Source organism: Papio anubis, chromosome 10 (genome assembly GCF_008728515.1).
Source record: "Papio anubis isolate 15944 chromosome 10, Panubis1.0, whole genome shotgun sequence".
Classification (NCBI taxonomy): Eukaryota; Metazoa; Chordata; class Mammalia; order Primates; family Cercopithecidae; genus Papio; species Papio anubis.
The window spans coordinates 83,594,730-83,615,295 of NC_044985.1; the positions used below are offsets into that span (position 1 = coordinate 83,594,730).

The 20,566-nt window shown below is 39.2% G+C and overlaps 3 long non-coding RNA genes across 3 annotated transcripts in view; 2 read left to right on the forward strand and 1 right to left on the reverse strand.

Moving 5' to 3' along the window:
- The window catches only part of LOC103876428, a 42,600-nt gene extending 29,600 nt beyond the window's left edge, over positions 1 to 13,000 (forward strand). The window contains exon 2 of the long non-coding RNA XR_001893516.3: positions 1,564 to 13,000. This is a non-coding gene — a long non-coding RNA (uncharacterized LOC103876428). The remainder of the gene's footprint in view (positions 1 to 1,563) is intronic.
- Positions 13,001 to 14,599: 1,599 nt separating this feature from the next.
- On the forward strand, positions 14,600 to 16,457 carry LOC108581382. Its single transcript, XR_001893518.3, has 2 exons — positions 14,600 to 14,652; positions 15,746 to 16,457. It is a non-coding gene; the product is annotated as an uncharacterized LOC108581382 (long non-coding RNA).
- Positions 16,035 to 20,566, reverse strand: part of LOC116269182 — a 102,150-nt gene continuing 97,618 nt past the window's right edge. Inside the window, exon 3 of the long non-coding RNA XR_004176615.1 lies at positions 16,035 to 16,111. This is a non-coding gene — a long non-coding RNA (uncharacterized LOC116269182). The remainder of the gene's footprint in view (positions 16,112 to 20,566) is intronic.

Below are 20,566 nucleotides of genomic sequence, written 5' to 3' on the forward strand. Positions count from 1 at the left end.
GAGTCAACTACCAAAACTGCTGATCCGTGGAAACTTCACAGCCTTTCCGGGCATAATAACGGCTACAGCTACGGCTTATTCAAAGAGAGAAATAGCCTTTGATGAGCTGTGCAAGGACAAATTAAGACGTGACTCTCACCCAGCATCTAGATAGTATCCTGATGTTCCAGGCTTTACCCAAAAAGAAATGGTTCTAGGGGAGCTGGGAGGCTTTGACCACACTCTCCTAATAGCAGTGGAAGGACCAGGACCTAAAGATGACCATACCACCAAGGACTTCGGAGCATCAGAAGCAAAACAGCATGTTGCTAAGGCAATTCTTTCTGTCATCTCTGCTCTTCCAACCTGTGGCAAAGTCAGATAACTGTCCCTAAGTTCCCATTATCTACTTCTTTAGTAATAGAAACCCTAATTTTTAGCTGGCAATGTGGGGGGTGGATTCTGGTTGGCTGAAATAAACTCTATATTTCTCAGCCTCTTCTGGTTGGATGTGGTCATGTATCTAAGTTCTAGACAATGAGATGAAAGTAGAACTGCCATGTAAAATTTCTGAGAAATAGCCTTAAGAGGTATTAAATCAAGGTTAGCCTAAAGGTACCTCCTTACATATTTTAAGTTCAGCCTAAAAGTTTCTCTATACATTGTGAACTGTAATCTAAACAAAGTTGTAAACAGAATGTAACCTACTCTGGTGCCAATCACCAAGTTTTGGTCAATCAAAGGTGGCCAGCTGTTCAAACCATGTTCAAATAAGGCAAACTCTGAGCGGTAACCAATCTGGCTGTTTCTGTACTTCTGTTTTCTGTATATCACTTTCCTTTTTCTGTCCATAAGTCTTCTCCTACCATGTGGCTGCACTGCAGTGGAGTCTCTGAGCCTACTCCGGCTCAGGAGTCTGCCAAATTCAGAAATTGTTCTTTGCTCAATTAAATTCTTTTAAATTTAATTTGACTACAGTTTTTCTTTTAACAAGGGAGAGGTATGTACTTCGTTCTTCTTTCCTGCTGGCTGGAATGTGGAAGTGATGACTGGAGCTTGAGCAACTACCTTGAACAGTGAGGTGGAAACTATTATTCAGAATAGATGGAAAATACTATTATTCAGATACAGGGAGCCTGGATCCTTAGAGATTGTAGCATAATCATTGCAGCCTGAACTGCCACTATAAGTCATATCTTTTGGCACTCACTGTCAACCCTAATCTATCTTATATACAACCTCTACCTTAGGCACCTCCACATGTCCCTAATGACCCCTGGAAAGCCACATCTCACTAAAACATCCTTACCAAAACAGGGAGAGGCAACAACCTTTGCATTGTGAGGAGCAGTGATTTCAGGCACTGAGAAGCTGTGCTGCTTCTATACCATTATCAGCTGGCATGGGAAAGCCCATGCAATCCCATTTCTCCAGCTCAATGATGTTCAGGTTTCTACTGTGTGTAGTTCTTTGGTCAAACTTTACATGGACATTTCCCAAGGCCTGCAGGACGTCTCGACATGGGTTTCTCACCAGCTCCTCCAACTTGACTCATCTAAACCCAAATTTCTTCTTCTCTCTCAGAACAGCCCTTAGGCCAAGGGAAGAGGAGCTCCTGCCCTGGGCCTGAAGCTTGAGGGAGCATCCCCACCGCAAAGCCAATATCCTCCTTTTGAGACCACATTCCAGGTACCCAAGACCCCAGAATTCCCTGTCCTGGTAGCCTCAGGCCCACTTCCAGGGCTGGTCACTCTGAGGACAGGGTGGCCAGGATCAGCTCTCTTCAGGGAATGTGGGTGGAGTTTGGCTGTGAAGGCTGGGAAGTGCACACTTGTCCTTGCAAAGCCCTCACCATGTGGGGCAAAGCCAGGTCAGAAAGAAAAGGGGGTTGTGCAGCAAGGTGGGGCCAAAGACTAGGGGCTGGTTCTCACTGTCTCTATGTTCTGGCATAAAACTCTGAGGAGTACCAGAAATTAAAATTTCCATCTGGATCTCAAGGACATTGTGAAGGTATATTTGTCAAAGTAGGAGAATAGGACATGTTTTATTTAACAGTTGGTTGGCTTAATGTATAACTTTAAAATATTTAGATGTATGGTATGTGGGCCTCTGTTTGAACTTCTACCCAGGGCCAGGGTGTCTATGTGGCACTTCCTGGGACAAAAGGGCCTGTTTGCCCCATGGAGGGTGTCAGGAATGCCAACTGAGCTTGGAGGGGGAGATGACTAGCCAGGTACTCTGAGAGAGACAGTGCTGGAGCACAGACCAAAAGGAAGTCAGGAAACAGCTTCTGCTAGAAGTGAGGAGTGGAAAGAGCAAATCAGGTGAGACAACTGGGGTGTAAAGAGAGTGGAACAGGAGATGCCAGATGCAGAAATTCCATGCTGGAGGCATGGGATGAAGAAGAGCCTCTGGTCACAGAACCTGAAGCCAGGGATCAGCAAGGCTGGAAATAGCGCAGATACCAGAAGTACAGGATCCTGCTTGTCACACCCTTGTTCCTTATTGCTCTGTGTTTGCATCTTGTCAAATTCAATCTATATGGCTCAACAGCTGTCCAGTGCCCATAGGATAAAGGGGAGGAATAACCCCAGCATTCCATGATCCCCCTGCTAGTGGGTAGGGGGTAGCAGTGGGATCCAGGCAGCAGTTTTATCATAGGCAGGTAATGACATTATGCATCAAGATCATCTTCCTGATTTAGCACCCTGGGGAAAGGAGATGGGAAGAACTTGGAAGAGTATCAGAGCCTGCCCCAGTCAAAGACACTAAGGATCAGGAAAGGGTTCCAGCCCAGGAAGTCAACCGAGGCAGAATATCAGTTGTGTGGACTTTGCCAAGGTAGCAGGGAGAGGGAGAAGGCCAAGGATAAATGTCAGATGTAGAGCAATGCCAGTTCTAAGTAGAACTATGGCCATAGCAATTTCTCATCATCTGTGTCTATTTTTGCTGGTAGAATGGTTGGATGATTGGATGGTACTCATGCAATGCTAGTTAAAAATATCTTTTAATGTCACCCTTGGTTGCCAGTCCATTCTCTTCTCGGGTCATGGCTTGCTTTTGAAGTTGGACAGAGAGGAGTAGTGGACCTGAAAACTAGAGGCCTCAGGGTTTCCAGTAATAGCTGAGGAACCTGCAGGACCTAGGGAAACTGGCCACTGGATGCCTCCCCTTCCAGACCATGCCCCAGTAGCCAAGACCCTGGAAGTCTCTGCCCAAATGGTCCTGAGCCAATTTTCAGTTCTTGCATGAGCCTCTGCACAGGTCTGTCCTTCTGAGTGTGGACCAGGCTCCCCCAATGTACTCCTCAACCTGATCGGTGGCCAAAACAACAGACATTTGTGGGGAGTGTGGATGGAGCTTGGACACGGAGGCAGGGGTGTCCACACATGAGATCTTGATGCCCTCATACTGTGGGATGGAAAAGAAAGGCCTGCCATATACTGGAAAGGGACTCTGAGAAGTCTGAGGAGTTCTAAATTCAAAACTAGCCTTCAAGGTCAGCGTGAAGTGTATTTGTCAAGATATGAGAATATAATATATTTTATTTAAGTGCTCTGTTAGATTCCTTGATCCTTTTAAATATTTAGGTATCAGGCATATGGATTTTCATTTGTCCTCTGGCTCCCACAACTATTAGGGGTGTGTAGGTAAGGAGCACAGGGATCGTTCTGGCAGAGGTGCATCTTGCAGGCATAGCAATGGGGATTTCAGTCCTGATCTAAAGAGTCAATGCCACGCATGCTAGAAAGGCTTTCCACAGCATGGTCAGAGGCCAGCCATCAGGAGGGTCCAGGCCCCTTCTTAACAGTCAGCACCAAGACCTGGATGGCTTTGCATTGACAGCATTTCAGACTGGGTTCTCTTCTCTCCAGTAAGCACTGCCACTACGACTTTCCTCCTACAGTACTGTGTATAGCTGAAATAGTATCATTAAAAATATTTAAAAGCAAGGTCTCTATGGGCCAGACAGTACCTGATGCTGACATGTGTAAACAAAGGATTTACTTTATGTATTCATCACATCTACCCTGTGAGGGTAGGCAGGGAAGGCTTCATCATTTCCATTAGCAGATGAGAAAACCAAGGCTTAGTGAGGTTAAAGAACTCCAAGATCTCCCAGTAAGGAGAAGGAAGGATCTAAACAAGAAGCTAGGCCTTTTAACTCCAGTTTAGTACCCTTTCCACTCCACATAGTCCCAATTTAACTCAGAAACAGAAATGCCATAAGAAATCTCCAGCATTTATTTCCTGAAAGAGTTTATGAACTGCATTTGGTCAAAGGTTAGCATGTCTATTTATGAAGCTTCTTTAGTTCTGGTTGGTTAATGACATTTAATCGCACGTACCTCGCAGTGGGCCAGGATAATGGAGAGAGATGCACAGGGGTCAACTAACAACATGCAATTTGATAAAATTCCAAGGCTTTTATGGAGCACAACTGATCCATTATATAAGATTTCATAAGCCAAAGGTAAAATTAAAGTGAGAGAAACTGCCTAAAAATGTCAGGTAGGTGTACTGGACCATGCAGTTACTTTTTTCTCAAGCAGTTTCAGAAACCGATAACTTAGCAAGATTGAAAACTTTATGTGTGAATGTTGGATGTATAAAATAAACCAATCCCCAAAACGTACTGATTAAAACAATCATTGATTGGCTCATGATTCTGTAAGTTGGCCCTTTGGGCAGTTCTGCTGGTCTGACCCAGGCTTACTCATGTGGTTGCAATCCGCTTGTGGGCGGGATGGGTGGCCGTGGCCTGCTTCCACATCTTCTTTTCCTCTAAAAGGCTAGTTCAAGCTTGCTTACATAGTTTCTAAGCAACAATTCTGAACCCCAATGTGCATGTTTTTCAAATGTCTCTTTGCATCACATTTGGTAATGTCCAATTGACAAATGCAGGTCACAGGACCAAATAGCAATGGGAGGAAATTCAAAGAAATTGTGGCTTTTCTTTTCTTTTCCCTTGCAAATCTACTACAGTCTTTTCAGGTCCATAAAAAATCTCATCTTATTATGGCAGCAGACTTGATGGCCATGATTTTATTCTCCAAATCAGGTCCAACTGCAGATGAGGTTTCACTCTTCAAGTGCAACGCCTCTTGACCTGGAAACCTATAAACAAAAAAGACAAGCTATCGCCATCCCCTCTCCCCACTTATAAATACCTTCCTTCAGTGTGATACAGGGAAAGGATGAGCCAAACCAACACTCTCATTTATAGAGAGGAGGCAAAGAGAAGTCACTGGGTCATAGCAATTCTGAAATTTAACTAGGCATGTGTTGCCAAGACCCCTTGCCTGGAGGCAGCAAATGTTCTTGATTAGGATATGGTTCTACTGCCTGGGAGTAGTTCACCAGTCCATTGTCTTATATGAATTCCTGTGAGAAAATGTAAGATACATTAGAAAAGGGCTTAACACTTAGATTATATATAAGTCACAGATAGTTAATATTAAATGTCTATTCTGCAGACACATAGTATTCTAGAAGGTCACAGGTATAGGGCAGATTAGGATTTGATACCATGTTTGTAATCTCTCCAGTGGATGAGGTAACCTAAAAGGTGTGAACACTTTCCATCCTGAGCTTTTGATTAAAACCTGGTAGGCCTGGCCTGTATAGGTTGGTGCATGACTTTGGTTTTCAACAATATAGTATCTTCATACTGCAAAAAGGGCTAATTAAATGATCCTTGTATTTTGAGTTGTAGTAAGATGCCCTAATACAGTGGCTCTCAGGGATACACCTTCCCCAAGGGTCATTTGGAAATATGGGGGAGACATTTTTATTCTCACAGTGTTTGAGGGCTGTAATTGCCATTAGTTAGGTAAGTGTCAAGGATTCTCTATGAACTGCAATGTGCGGGGTGATCTTGCACAGTGAATAATTGATGCACGATTGCCATGACTTTTAAATGTCCCAGAAGACAGCAGTGTAGGTGAAAAACCTGTTTGCAGTTATCTAAGCTTAAAGCCTAACTCGATTTTCGTATAAACACCGACTATTTTGGGTACAGTTTAAATGTATATTGAATTTTCCACGAGTGCAACTACCATGTGAGTGGAGGGAAGATTATACTTGGCTTTGTTGGGAACTTAACCAAGAGTTGTTAGCCACTTCAGAAAACTGTATCACTGGCAACGATATTGCTTGGGGCACTTGAGCTGCCAACACTGCACCTCTGTCTGTTGGCATTTTTAGCTGTTGCAATCATAGTAATTCTACATATAGGCACAAACATCTGACTTCTTCTTTCTATCTTCTAATGAAGTCATGTCTGAGCTTCTCCATATTGATATATGTTGTTTTATTATACATTATGTTCCTTTTATTTCTTATTTAAATTACAGTTATGGCATTATATTGATTTTTAAAACATTATGTTTGAAGGTAAGATATACCATCTATGATTTTAATCTCAAGATAATAAAGAAGGTATTATATAATATGTGTTCTAAAAAGGTCTGATAGGGTTTACAAGCACTACCCTAATACAAGCTTATCAGGATAGAATATTTTTCAGAGGCCTGAGGAGTACAGGGTAAACATGAGCAAGGCTAATCCATTACATGAAGTCATGCTCTGGGTCATTGGTAAAAGAAAGATGGATATGATGTTGGAAAATAGATTCTGTATCTTATATGCTTAGAAACCAGATGAGACTGACAGGTTTTGACAGCACACTAATAAAGAATGTGATTTTCTTTTTCACGACTGTAGAAAAACATTGCTTATTTTTTATTTTGACATGTGCTAAAATTTAGCTACATATTTATGACTTCCTCAGATTATTCCAGTCAATGGCCTTGGGTTCTGAACGTATGAAGACACTGTCCTATGCTCAGTGCCTCATGCTCTGGCTCTGGGCTTAGGCTTGGTTGGGAGGGTTGAACGGTGGTCTTGTCCCAGATGCCGATTCTCAACCTCTTGCTTCCAACCAGAAGAAGCTGCGACTCCCAGATGGCCTCTCCCAGGGTTCAGACAGATAGCCCAGAAAAGGTAACTCTGGCTCTGAAACTGGCTTGCGTCCAGTCCTGGCCAACATCTCGTTTCCTGGGTTTGACCCACAGTTTGGCCATATCAACTCTACTGAGGCTTGCCTTTATCAAACTATAGCCTCCTGGGCATGTTGGTGTCACCTGCTCCAAAAAGGGTGACTTGAATAAATCCTCAAAGGAGACTGATGGTCAGTGATATCCTTCACTTAGGCAGAAAGTAGAAATTTGTTTATTATTTAGTCCTAGAATAATTTGTTTATCTCAGTTTGTGAAAATGAACCTTAAACAATCTGGATTTCCAAACACTTCCCTAGAATGATGAGTTCAATCATGATGGATGGCAACTTTTTCCTCACAATAAAAATGAGCTGGGCAATCTGCTCACCCAGCCCCCTTTCATCAGTGTGTCTCCAACGGGAACATTTCACTCGCCTCTACTTCCATAATCACCCAGGCCTAGCAAAGCTGTTAATCTTTTGTAGATAGTAAATCAGCTATTTTACTTTTTTGACACCTTCCTTTTCCATCACTGCAGCACTGATAGAGGTCATAAACTAACCGGTTGGCATTTTAAAAGACCCCTTCTTTTTTCCACCCTAAATTATGTCTTTTGGTAGGTGGATGTATCTTACTTGATTATAGAAGTTTTCTTTTTCAAAACTTGGTCAGGCATGCTCAGTAGGTCTATTGTAACCCATTATTAGCCCAGCACTCTCATCTTGACCATGTTAAGATGAGCCAAATGATGTTTTCAAAGCCATGGAAACATTTAGACTTAAAAATGTGCCTTTCTTTTGGAATGAAGAGATGATACCCCTAACCATTGTTGGAAGTATTATGGCAAAGTATTAAAGAAATGCTTCGCAGGCATGGTTCTGTTCAAAGCAATATACAAAGAGGGGTTCCTGACCTTAAATGCCTGTTGATGTCACTTTCCTTGAAGGGGACCTGCCCCAGATAGGCAAAGGAGAGATCCACAGCAGTCATGTCTTATTGAGGGGCTTTCACCTCTGTCACTAGCTGATTGACACAGCAGTGAACACCTGATCTGAACTGAGCAAATCAGATTCTCTCTGGAATCTCCAATTTGGAATTTTGAACCAAAACTCACAAAGATGGGATTACTCAGGGCTGATGCACGTCAAAGGCAGCACGCTAGAGAGAAAGTCCACAGATTCCTGCTGCTGAGGTTTCAGCCAGCAGACTTGGCTGTTCCCCTCATCCTCAGATTGGGAGCTGCCTCAGCGTCCTTTCAGTAAGTTACCTTTTTAACTTAACTTAGCCAGAGACTGTTTCTAACACTTGGAACCAAAAGAATGTTAACTAACATGCAGACAATGGCAGAGAATACCAACGTAGCAAAATGTCTGCTACACTTAATGATAAGAGAATGGAGACAGACACTCAGTATAGAATGGGGCAGTGTTTCATCATGGGCATCTTGGTGACCTTGGTTTTCAAATTAAAAAGCAGGAAACATGATCTGATAGATATGAGAATGCTTATGAGGAAAATAACATATTTGAAAGAAGTGTCTAGAAATATGTAAGATGTTTCATTACTCTCTCTGTGTTATTTACAGGACAAAGAAAATCACAATAGGGCATAAAGAGGAGAGGAATGATAGAGGACTCGACAAGCCACTCTAAAACTAAAACAAAAACAAAATGAAGCAAAAGCCCACTTTGCTTCACCCTGAAATGGCTCTGCCTTCTGGTAACCCCAAATTCAACTTTCTCTCAGGAGGAAAGCAGGAACAGCATATTAATGAGGTTTCAACTTTACATTCTTATGATCAGTGAGAACTGCCTAATATTCTCTTGATCACACTGGGTCACCTTCCTGTGCTATTTGTTTGTTTTAAATGCACCAAAAGCTGCTTTGTCTACAGTTCTGGAGGTCACTGGCTCCTGGGGAGAGAGGACAGGAAAACTGAAGGAGACTTTTTGCCATGTACTGCTTGGAAGGGTGCCTTTTCAGATGTGAAGGGCAGTTTGGCTTCCTAAACCTAATTATATGGAGTTGTTTCTAGGAGAATGCAGCTGCCCTACTCTACTGGGCACCTGAAAGAGTTAACGTTTCCCCCAAGTCCAGACTCAAGACAACAGAGTGCTGATGTGTACTCGGATGCCATGGCCATATTTATGATTTGCCAGCTGATCCATTTGGCTTTGTAAGTTTAATGTTTTCAGGTTGATAGGTGATAATTTTGGTTGGATTTATGCATCCGATAATCAACTAGGAAATAATTCTGATTCAATAAGATACATTACACAGCAGCATCTATTTCAGTAAGTAACATCTCTGGATTGCTGTATACTACTAGGAAATTCAAATTTTTTCAAGAGAGCTACATCAGATTTTTGGGATGGTACCATATATTTATTTCAGACTAAAAAAACTTGCTGGTAATATAAGCTGGCTAACTCAATTTAGTTTGTAGAAACGTAGTTATTTTGAGGTCTAATTCATGGATATCTTTGCTAAAATCTGAAGTGGAATGAAGATGTTCACAGACTTTGATTGAATAAAGGATAAACCAATAAAAGCAAATGTACTATTCAATATTTCACTAGTATTCTGGCTGGTTGTAGTTTATATAATTTGAAGAAAACAAGCAGCCACGGTTGCAGCTACAGCCGATTAACTGTAGCTATTAACTTTGTAATCACTGGTGTGGGAAGAAATGATTTTAGCCACAATAGATCCTTTACTACCCCACTTTGGTAGACACTACAGTGAAACCTTGACCAGAACCCACAGCCTCTTGATTCCCTGCAAAAAACCTTATTGAATTCAGAACTGCCTCTTCCCTGAATAGAAACCATCACTGCTGGGTTGCCACAACGGTACCAGTGACATTTTCAGAGGAATATACAAACAGATTCAAGTTTTCAAAGATCTATGTATCCTTTTGTGCTTGGATATCTTTAAACTTGCACAATAGCAAATCCATGCATGAGGATGCACTTTAGAATTCATACGATATTAATAGTTATCAAGCACTTATTCTACAGCAAACACTTTTTAGGAAGTTTGCATGTGTTAAGTCATTTAATCCTCAAGGTGGCCCCACTAAGTGGATGCAATTATTATCATTATCCCCATTTTACAGCTGAGAGGATAACTAACTTGTCTAGATCTCATAAACGGAGGCAGAGCTGGGCTTTAACCCTGCATTTTGCGGCTGGGTATGGCACTTCTAAGTGCAGTGCTACACTTTACTGCATGTTTTGCCCTCAAAACTATTACTGTTGATAAAGATGAACATATTCTGAATTTTCATGTGTGCTTGAATTTCATAGCAAGTATCTATTATCAGGCTCTCCAGGGAAAGCAGATATGTTAGGAGCCAGCCTTGGAACTGGCCAAGAAACAGAGCATATTTCTCTGAATGTCTCCCATCAGTATTCTCCTGTTTTACTGATGTTTTATTAGCAGTTTTCTGTTTACATTCTTTTGTCAAATAATATCTTCCCTCTGATAGTAAAGTGCACAGATCTCAAGTGTACAGTTTGATGAATTTTGACAAATATATGACCCTGTAAATCAATATTCCAACCAAGTTATAGAACGTTACCATCACCCTAGAAAATTCTTACCCTGGAAAGTTCTCTTCAAGGTCTATAGCCCCTCCTCCTCAGACAATCACTGCTCTGATTTCTACCTTCATATGTTAATTTTGCCTATTATTGAACACACAGTATGTCATATAGGGGGGTCTAGCGTCTTTCACTCAACAGAGTGTTTTTGAGATTCATTCATGTTGTTGCATCTACTAGTAGTTCCTTCTTTTTATTGCTATGTGGTATTCCATTGTATGAAAATGCCACAACTACTTTATCTATCCTTTTGTTGATGGTTAATTTGGTTATTTTTAAATTAATGAATGAAGCAGTAATGAACATCCTTGTTTAAATCTTTTTGTGGATATATGTTTTCATTTCTGGTAGGTAAATATCTAAGTGTGGAATTGCTGGATTATGAGGTAGCTATATTGTGAAGATTGTAAAACATTCAAGTAGCTTTCCAAAGTGATTGCATCAATTCACAATTCAATTAGCCATGTATGAAAGATCCAATTGCTCCATGTTATCTCCCACACTTGGTATTGTTAACACTTTTATTTTTCAGTTATTCTAATGGATGTTTGGGTATTCTCATTGTAGTTTTGATTTGCGTTTCCTTGGTGATTAATAATATTGACAATCTTTTCATGAGTTTATTAACCATTTGTATATCCCTTATTGTGAAGTATTTATTTAAGTATTTTGCCCATTTTTAAAACTTTGGTTGTTTTATTTTAAAATTATTGATTTGTAGGAGTAATTTATCTATCAGGGACACAAGTCTTTTGTCAATGCTTGTCAGAATGGGTTTCTCAGGAAGCAGATGGAGAGGGAAATGTATGAGAAGTATTAGGGAGTGCCCTTGGGATCAACATCTGTAGGAAGAAGGAAGATTTTTAAAGGGAGAAACTGGCCACCTGTGTAGTCACAACATAGGAAATTCTGAACCTGGTGGGCCTTCAGAATTTTCCTAAGTTGCAGTGTAGGACCAAACATTTACACTCGAGTCAATAAGACATTAGAGGTGGACTACCCCCAAAAGGAGGTGTGACATCTTCAACCTAGGCAATTCTTGAAGAGGGTTGTCAACTGAGAGCTGTCAGCCAACAATTTTCTAAGCAGTTCATTGCATAATCCTGTAGTCGTAGAGAGGGGTCTTGGAGATGCAACATGCACTTGCGATGGTTAGATACATGTATTGCAAATATTTTCCCCAAGTTTATTCAGATTTCATTTTCTTTATAGTGTCTTTCGATAAGCAGAATTTAAAAATTTTTTCCAGTTTATTAGCTTATCAAATTTTTTCCTTTAGAATTAGGTCTTTTCATATTTTACAACAACTTTGCCTATCACAAGGTCACAAAGAGATTTTCCTGTGTCTCCTTCTAGGGACTTTATAATGTAGCTTTTAAATTTAAGTGTGCAATCCATATTGAGTTGGGAATGTGAAGTATTCATCACGGTCCTTCTTTTTCCCATATGGATATCCAAATGTTCCAGCACCATTTGTTATTGATCCATTAGTCTATTCTGATACCAGTACTACATTCTCTTAATCACTGTGGCTTTATTGACAATATTGCAATCAGGTAGTGTATGCCTGCCAGATTTGGTTATCCTTCTCAAGATTCTTTAGGACCTTTGATGCTTGAACAACATGGATTTAAACTGCACAGGTACACCTAAACATGAATTCATTTTCAATAAATATATTGAAATTTTTTTTGGTGATTTGCAACAATTTGAAAAAACTTACAGAAGAACTGCGTAGCCTAGAAATGCCCCCAAAATTAAGAAAAAGTTAGATATGTCATGAATACATAAAACATATGTAGATACTAAGCTGTTTTGTCCTTTACTACCATAAAATATATATAGATATTTTATAGAAAGTTAGAATTTATTAAAACTTATGCATATAAGCATTTATAGATCATAGATGGTGCTGCTCACAGTCCAGAGAAATGTATACAAATGTAAAGATGCAGCATTGAATCACAACTACATAAAATTCACTGTTGTACATATTGTACTACTGTCATAATTTCATAGCTACTGCCTGTTGCTGTTTCCATGAGCTCAAATGTTGCAAGTATCCGCTTAAAATGTCACATGATGCTAATCATTTCCACATGAGCAGTTTGTCTCTTTAGTGTATTGCATATTGCAGTGGAAAGTGATTTCTCTCAGTTCTTGCATATTTTTCAATGAGTTTAGTGCAACAGCATAGACCTTGAGTAACACCATACAAAGTGCCACTAGTGATGCTGGAAGCACTCCCAAGAAGCAGAGAAAAATTATGACACTACAAGAAAAAGCCGAACTGCTTGATATGTACCATAGATTGAGGTCTGCAGCTATGGTCACCCACTATTTCAGACAGACAATTGATCTTGTAAACAGAAAATGCAAACTTACAGTATCAATAAATACCATGTGCACTGTAAATGTATTACCTCTTCCTTATGATTTTCTTAATAGCATTTTTTCTCTAGCTTACTTTATTTTAAGAATACAGTTTGTTATAGTATATATAACTAACAAAATAAGTGTTAATTGACTGTTATCAGTAAGGCTTCCAGTTAGTAGTTAAATTTTTGGAGAGTCAAAAGTTATATGCAAATTTTTAAGTGCGTGGGAGTTGGTGCCCCTAGCCCTCATGTTGCGCAAGGGTCAAGTGTTCTAAGTTGTTTAGTATTCATTATACATTTGAGTATCAGCATGTCAATGTCTACAAAAGGGCATGTCAGTATTTTGTTGGAATTGTATTGAATTTACAGATCATTTGAGGAAAATGGCAGGCAGAATAATTTTTCCCCTTCCCCTCATCGCCTGCCAAAGACGTTCATATTCTAATCCTTGGAACTTGTAAATACGTTAGGCTATGTAGCAAAGGGAAATTAGGGTTGCAGATGTAGTTGAAGTTTGCCACCCAATTAACCTTAAAATAGGGAGGCTATCCCGGCTTAATCAGGATGGGGCCAGTGTGATCACAGCAGTCCTTAACTATGGAAAAGGGGTGCAGAAAAGGAGGTCAGAAAGATGCAACACAAAAAAAACTTGACATGCTGTTGTTGACATTTCAAAATGGAGGAAGAGGTCATGAGCCAAGGAGGGTGGGTGGCCTCTAGAAGATAGAAAAGACAAGGAAATGGATTCTTCCCCAGAGTCTCCAGAAGGAATAGAGTCTTGACACCTTTATGTTAGCCCAGTGAGACCCACATCTGACTCCTTGATCTACAGAGCTATAAAATAAGGAGTTTGTATTATTTCAACTGACTAAACTTTTGGTAAATTGTTAAACAACCTTAAGAAATGAATACAAGGGATAATTGATATATTCACAATATTGAATCTTTCAATCTGTGAAAATGGTATGGCTCTCCATTTATTTAGATTTTCTTTCTCTCATCAATGTTTTATAGTTGTCAGTCTAGCAAACATGTATATCTATCATTAAATTTATTCCTAGGTACTTTATGTTTCTTGATGCTACTATTCAGCATTTTTAAAATGTTACCTTCCAGTTGTGTGTTGTTGACTTCACTTGTGAGAGCTAGCAGAGGTTTGTAGATTCTTTTGCATTTTCTATGTACATAATCATATCATTTGTGAATAAAGAGTTTTACCTATTCTTTCCCAATATTTATCCATTTTATTTTATTCTCTTGCCATGTTGTAGTATTGGCTGAGACTTTCAGTGCGATGCTGAATGCGAGTGATAAGAACAAATTGTTTTTTGTTGTTTCTGAACTTAGAAAGATAGTATCCAAAATTTCGCTATTAAGTCTTTTGTAGCCATAGAGTTTTCATGTCAGATTATTAAAGTTTCCTTCTATTTATATTTCCTGAGAGATTTTACTACAAAGGAGTTGAATTTTGTTAAATTATTGTTCTATATCTATGAAGAAGGTTACATGATAATTCTCCTTTATTCTGTTAATGTGATGAACTATTTTGTTTTTTTTTTTTTTCAAGACAGAGTCTTGGTCTGTCACCCAGGCTGGAGTGCAATAGTGAGATCATGGCTCACTGCAGCCTTGAACTCCTGGGCTCAAGTGTTCCTCCTGCCTCACCCTCCTGAGTAGCTGAGACTACAGGTGTGTGCCACCATGCTCAACTAATTTTTAAATTATTTGTAGAAATGGGGTCTCCCTATGTTGCCCTGGCTGATCTCAAACTCCTGGGCTCAAGCAACCCTCCTGCCTCAGCCTCCCAAAGTGCTGGGATTACAGGTGTGAGCCACCACACCTCGTAACAAATTATACTTTTACTTTAAAGTGACCTTGAATCCCTCGGATAAACTCCACTAGGTTGTGCTGTATTACCCTATGTGCACATTGCTAGAGTTATATTGTTAACATTTTGCTAAAACTTACTTCTCCGTCTGTAGTAATTAGGGAAAATGGTCTGTTATTTCTTCTCTTGTAATGTACTTGCCAATTCTGGTTTTGGGGTTATTCTGGCTTCACAACAAAGTTGGGAAGTATTGTTTTCTCATCCATTTTCTGAAAGGACTTATGTAAGATTGGCGTTATTTCCCCTTTAAAGATATAATTTACCAGGCAAACCATCTGGGCCTTTAGTTTTCTTTATGGGAAGGACCTGAATCCTGCTAAAAACTGCATGAGTTTGGAAGTAAATTCCTCTCCAGTCAAATCTTTTGCTGAGACAGCAGCCATGGCTAACACCTTAATTGCTGCCTTGTGACACCCTGGAGCAGAGGCCAGCTATGTCATGCCCAGACTGCTGACCCACAGAAACTGTGAGATAATAACTATATATTGTTTTAAATAACTGTATTTTTGGCAAAGTTATTATACAATAATAGTTAACTAATACACTCCCTTTGCCGTACTTTTATTTTATTCCACGCATTTTGATATGTTGTAGTGTCCTTTTAATTTAGTTTGAACGTTTTCTAATTTCCCTTTGATTCTCCTTTGATTTATGGGTTATTCAGAAGTTAATGTTAGTTTCCAAATACTTGTAGATTTTTCATGTATCAATTTTATTATTGATTTCTAACTTAATTCTATTTTGATCGTAGAAAATACTCTGTATTATTTCAATCCTTTAAATGTACTGCCATGGTCTATCTTCCATGTGTACTAGAAATGAAAGTGTATCTTGTAGTTGTTGGATGAAAATATATAAATGTGATTTCCAGTTTTCATTCTGACATGTTAACAGCCTGAGTCATCACCCTCATCCTTACAAGAAGAAGAAGCTGGAAAACTGAAAATCAATGACTCTTCTTGGACACGTCAGAGAACTGAGATTATAGGGCAATCCTTCTCCCCAAAATCTGGGGAGACAGGTTCATCCAGAGAAACATAGCCAAGAGCTTCTTACCTGAAGCAGAAGGCACTCAAGCCATAAAGTAGAAGGAACCTTTACACAGTGATTTTGATAAATTGTTGGAGGCTGAATATGGACTCGAATGAGCAGCTCCTGGGAATCACAGTCTTAGGTGGCCCCTACACTTTCACAGACTGTGTTTTCAGGGACCTCAGCAGTTTCTCACAGTGAAGAGTGAAGGAAGATCCCTTGGTATCTCTGGAAGAGAAGAGGAAGAGTGAGAAATATACCCAGAAATATCCCAATGGGAAATATACCCAGAGACCTCTCCCTAACAATGGCCTATGCTCCATGGTGAACAAATCTTTCAGAACTTTGTCCCAACTGGGGGAAGGACATTCTTCCCACTGAGGCTCCCTCCAGTCTTCCTGTCTCATGTAAGGAGGAAAGACATAGTCAACAAGGGTCAAGGCTTTAAGAAAATAGATTGGGATTGGGGCAGTCAGGGATATGAGTGGAGGCAAGAGAGGGAAAAAATGTCTTTACCACTGGAGAAAAACTGTAAAAGACACAGGACCAATAAAACATAGAGATTTAATTAGAAGAGTATAGAATGCTCCTTATCTGCCATGGCTTACCATCACATCAGCAGGGCTCTGGTATTATAACAGGGGATTATAGCTGAAAGAGCTGTACAACACAACTCTTTTTGAGGAGGAATACCTAGGGAAGCCAAAAGTTAAGAAGGGAGACAAAAACAAAGATGCCAGAGGAATTTGAAGCTTCTGGCATCTATAGTTACAGCAAACATTAAAAAGTCTAATTTCTGGCTAGATTACCATAAATTCTAAAATTAACAAACTATTTACCCCGGTTCTTATTACCTAATACAGCATGCCCAGCTTTTCTCAACAAATTGTAGAAAAAGAGAATGGGGAGAATTATTATGCCAAGAAAACATATGCTGCATTTAAGGGGTCTTTCATACCTCAGTCCATCCTGCCTTCCTTTACCATTGCCAATAGATCTGCTGGCCTCTTTTTACCTGATAAACTTATCATAAAGTTATCAAGTTTATGGTATGTATTCTCATCTGCCTGCCTGTATCTAGACACAGTACTTACCCTAGAGGATGTTGTCACTTTCTGCTCACCCATGAAAAGTTTTGCTCTGTTAAAAATTAGTTTGTCAAGGTTTTCTTTTGTCCACCACTTTTCTATTGTCTCATAGGTAAGTATAATTTTATATTATGACTTTTCTGATGTTACTGTAAGAATGAAGGTCTTCTGAGTCTTTTCACATCTTAACTCTCTCCCCAGGTATCTTTTTTTTTTTTTTTTTTTTTTTTACTGTGCTTTCTATTTCCCCCAAGATTCTTATCTCAGTGGTTTTTTCTCAGTTTGTTAATATCATCCCAAGCTTTTAATGGTTTTTCTTATTTGATTATTTGCTCAGATGTTCTTGGCTTGAACTATTCCTCATTTTCCTTAAACCTTGTTTTAACAGGCCAAAAAGAAGCTTTATGACTTTTATTGTGACACACATAGCTTAGTCAACACTTGCCTTTTCTAAGAAGGAGTCTTTTTAAACCAATACATAATCATAGAAATAGAATAGACGGTTGATTCAAGAATCTGCTGATTTACCTTTCATGCTGTAGGCCACATGTATACTCACTCTATTCTCTCTCTCGCTCTCTCTCTTTCTCTAATTGTCAATGCACGTCACAATGGTTCAAAGGACTTTCATTTAATAATTATTTTATGTCAAAATAACCACTACTTACCAGAAAATAAAAATTCTTTATCTGTTCTGCCTCCTCAGTGTTTTGGTCATACTTTTGAGTAGAATAAGTTGACTGTGGGCTGTTTAAAAATAATCTTCACCCACTGCTTCCCTAAACTGATTCAGGATTTAAACCAAAAGTGAGACAACTACATTTCTGATGTCAGATTTGCTTGCCTCTCTCCAAAATTCTGGCAGGGAAATGTAAGTTGTTGCCATCTTTAGAAGTCTTGAAAATTAACATAGCGGTTGAGCAGTTTCATATGCATAGTTGCCAGAAGAAATCCACTTAAGCTGGGCTAATTACAGAGAAGTTTATTGTAAGGATACAGCGTCTCAAGGTGTCCAGTTTTAGCAAGAACTAAAGAATTTTATAGAACCAGAAGATTATCAGTAAAATTCTTTTACTCTCACTTTCTTCTTCTTCCTGTTCCTCTGGCCCCTGGTTCCTTGTCTCTGCTGCACCTGTTTCATTCTTTTGTCTTTGGAAAAATACCCATTACCAGTGTTCCTAAAACAGCAGTTCCCACCTCTGATTACAAATGGTATTTCTAGTCTGCACATCCAAAACCAGGAGAGAGAATGTGATGGACTCAGCTTCAGTGTGATGAGCTCACACTCTCAGATAGGCAAGGACACAGTGTTCTAGTGCTCTTTCCAGGCAGTGCCAGGTATGCTCTCTAAGAAGGGGCGTGGGCATCAAGGAAATGATAGTTGGGTAAAGGACAATCATCTCCAATACAAAGTTTTGACAAGCTTGTAATTATTTAATTTATTGACTGCTATTGCCAAATATCAATAGCGATCGACAATGTTATTTTAATACACATTTTGATTATGATTTCCCCTAACTTATTTATTTTATAGGTATTATAGAAAATATATAAATAAATCACATTCTTCAATATTAATTATGTCTATCTTAATAGGTGTCTTCAGTACCTCAGAATGGTATTTGGTAAAACCAGAGAGATAATTAACTATGTTTATATTCAGTCTTTTGTTGCCAGTGATAATGTTTGAGGCTTTGATAAAACTCTTAAGTGTAATGATTAATAGTATATTTTCTCTCAAAGTTTACCCATTGAAAATTATAATTCTTGGTGAAAGTAGTTGAGAAATGAAAAGCCTCATCTTTATATGTTCCCTTTCTGTTATGTGACATTAAAGTCATTTACTTAAAGATTATGGTTGAATTAAAAAAAAAATCAAAATCCTCACATTTTCAAAGTTAGAATGCAGCTAAAGATAGTTACTTCAATTCCTAAAAGCAGGGCCTTAGTAATTCTCTTTTAGTGCTAAAGGATTACCATAAAATTATCATAAATTCTTCTTAATTTCTCTCTTTCTCTCTCTTACACACACACATGCACGTAGAATCATAGAAATCAAAGGAATTTTACAGTTGGCCTCCTAAGACAAAATATATACTATATAAGAATTCTCAATTATCTGGCTCTGAATTACTCATTTGTAACTATTTGTGGCAAATTGTTAATCTCAGGCTGATGCACCATTGCCAACCAGCCCACCTGGGCTATTCTTCCCATTATAAATTAGTGTGTAGTCAGGGATAGCAAATTACTTTAGCATTAACTTAGGGAATACAGATTTAAAAAGACCTAGCTGCAAGAAAAGAAAGTAATTGAATGTACTCCCAAACTAAAGAGCCATGTGTTTTTGGATGATCTACCATTGGGATTATCTCCATTTTGGCTCCCCTTCATTGATGCAGGTGATTGGGAGACTGCATCACTAACAACAGTTCCTAAAACCAGGAAAATCCATTCTCCATGGGCCTGCTCCTGTGCATAGCCTAGGCAGAATCAAGAATTACATTTCCTTAAAAATGTAGGTATCAAAAATTTTCTTAAAATTATAAAACTGATTTAATATCCTGAAAAAGACAGATTCTCCCATAGGAGGCTATGTCCTTGTAGCTAATAGGACCCTTCCAAAATTTCCATATCCTAACTCTCTGTATAAGGTAGAGCAGGATACAGTGCAAAGAGAGAAAGGGGAGGAAAAGCAGATATGCCTGGACTGCCTCTGTAATTGAACATCTTCTGGCTATTCTTAGATCTTTGGTGAAAGAATTCACTTTGATCAAGTTCTTCAAAGCTTTCAGTTACCTACAGGATAAGGATTATAGATACCAATTTACAATCATGATTTAGAGACTCTAAGTATTTAAATATAATACTATAGAATGAATGAGAATAATTAATATTAATATTACATATTTATAGCACCTCAGTTTTCAGAAGACTTTCATATTATTGAACTCAACTTCCAAATACTTATTTCTGATAGACTAAGAGCATAAGGGTAATGTGGAAATGTACTACTGATTTACTAATAGTGAATATGTACTTCTGCCTGTGTTGCCAATACTCCATTTCTTCTCCAGCCAGCTTTGCATGCTGCTGCCTGATTTGTCTTTCTTTTCTTTTCTTTTTTTTTTTTTTTGAGATGAAGTCTTGCTTTGTCACCCCGGCTGGAGTGCAGTGGCGCGATCTTAGCTCACTGCAACCTCCGCTTCCTGGTTTCAAGCAATTCTCTGCCTCAGCCTTCTGAGTAGCTGGGATTACAGGCACCCACCCCCACGCCAGGCTAATTTTTGTATTTTTAGTAGAGACGGGGTTTCACCATCTTGGTCAGACTGATCTTGAACTCCTGACCTCAAGGTCCACCCGCCTCAGCCTCCCAAAGTGCTGGGATTACAGGTGTGAGCCACTGTGCCCGGCCCTGATTTACCTTTCTAAAGGACACCTGTAATCACATCTCTCTCTTGCTCCTCATCACCTTTTCTGGAGGTAAAATCTAGAACTGTTCCACCTTTCTAATCTTATTTCTTCCTTAGCCTCCTCCACAGACCCTCAGTTTTAGTCAAAGTGGCCTCACCAGTGGCCTCGCTGACCAGGTAGG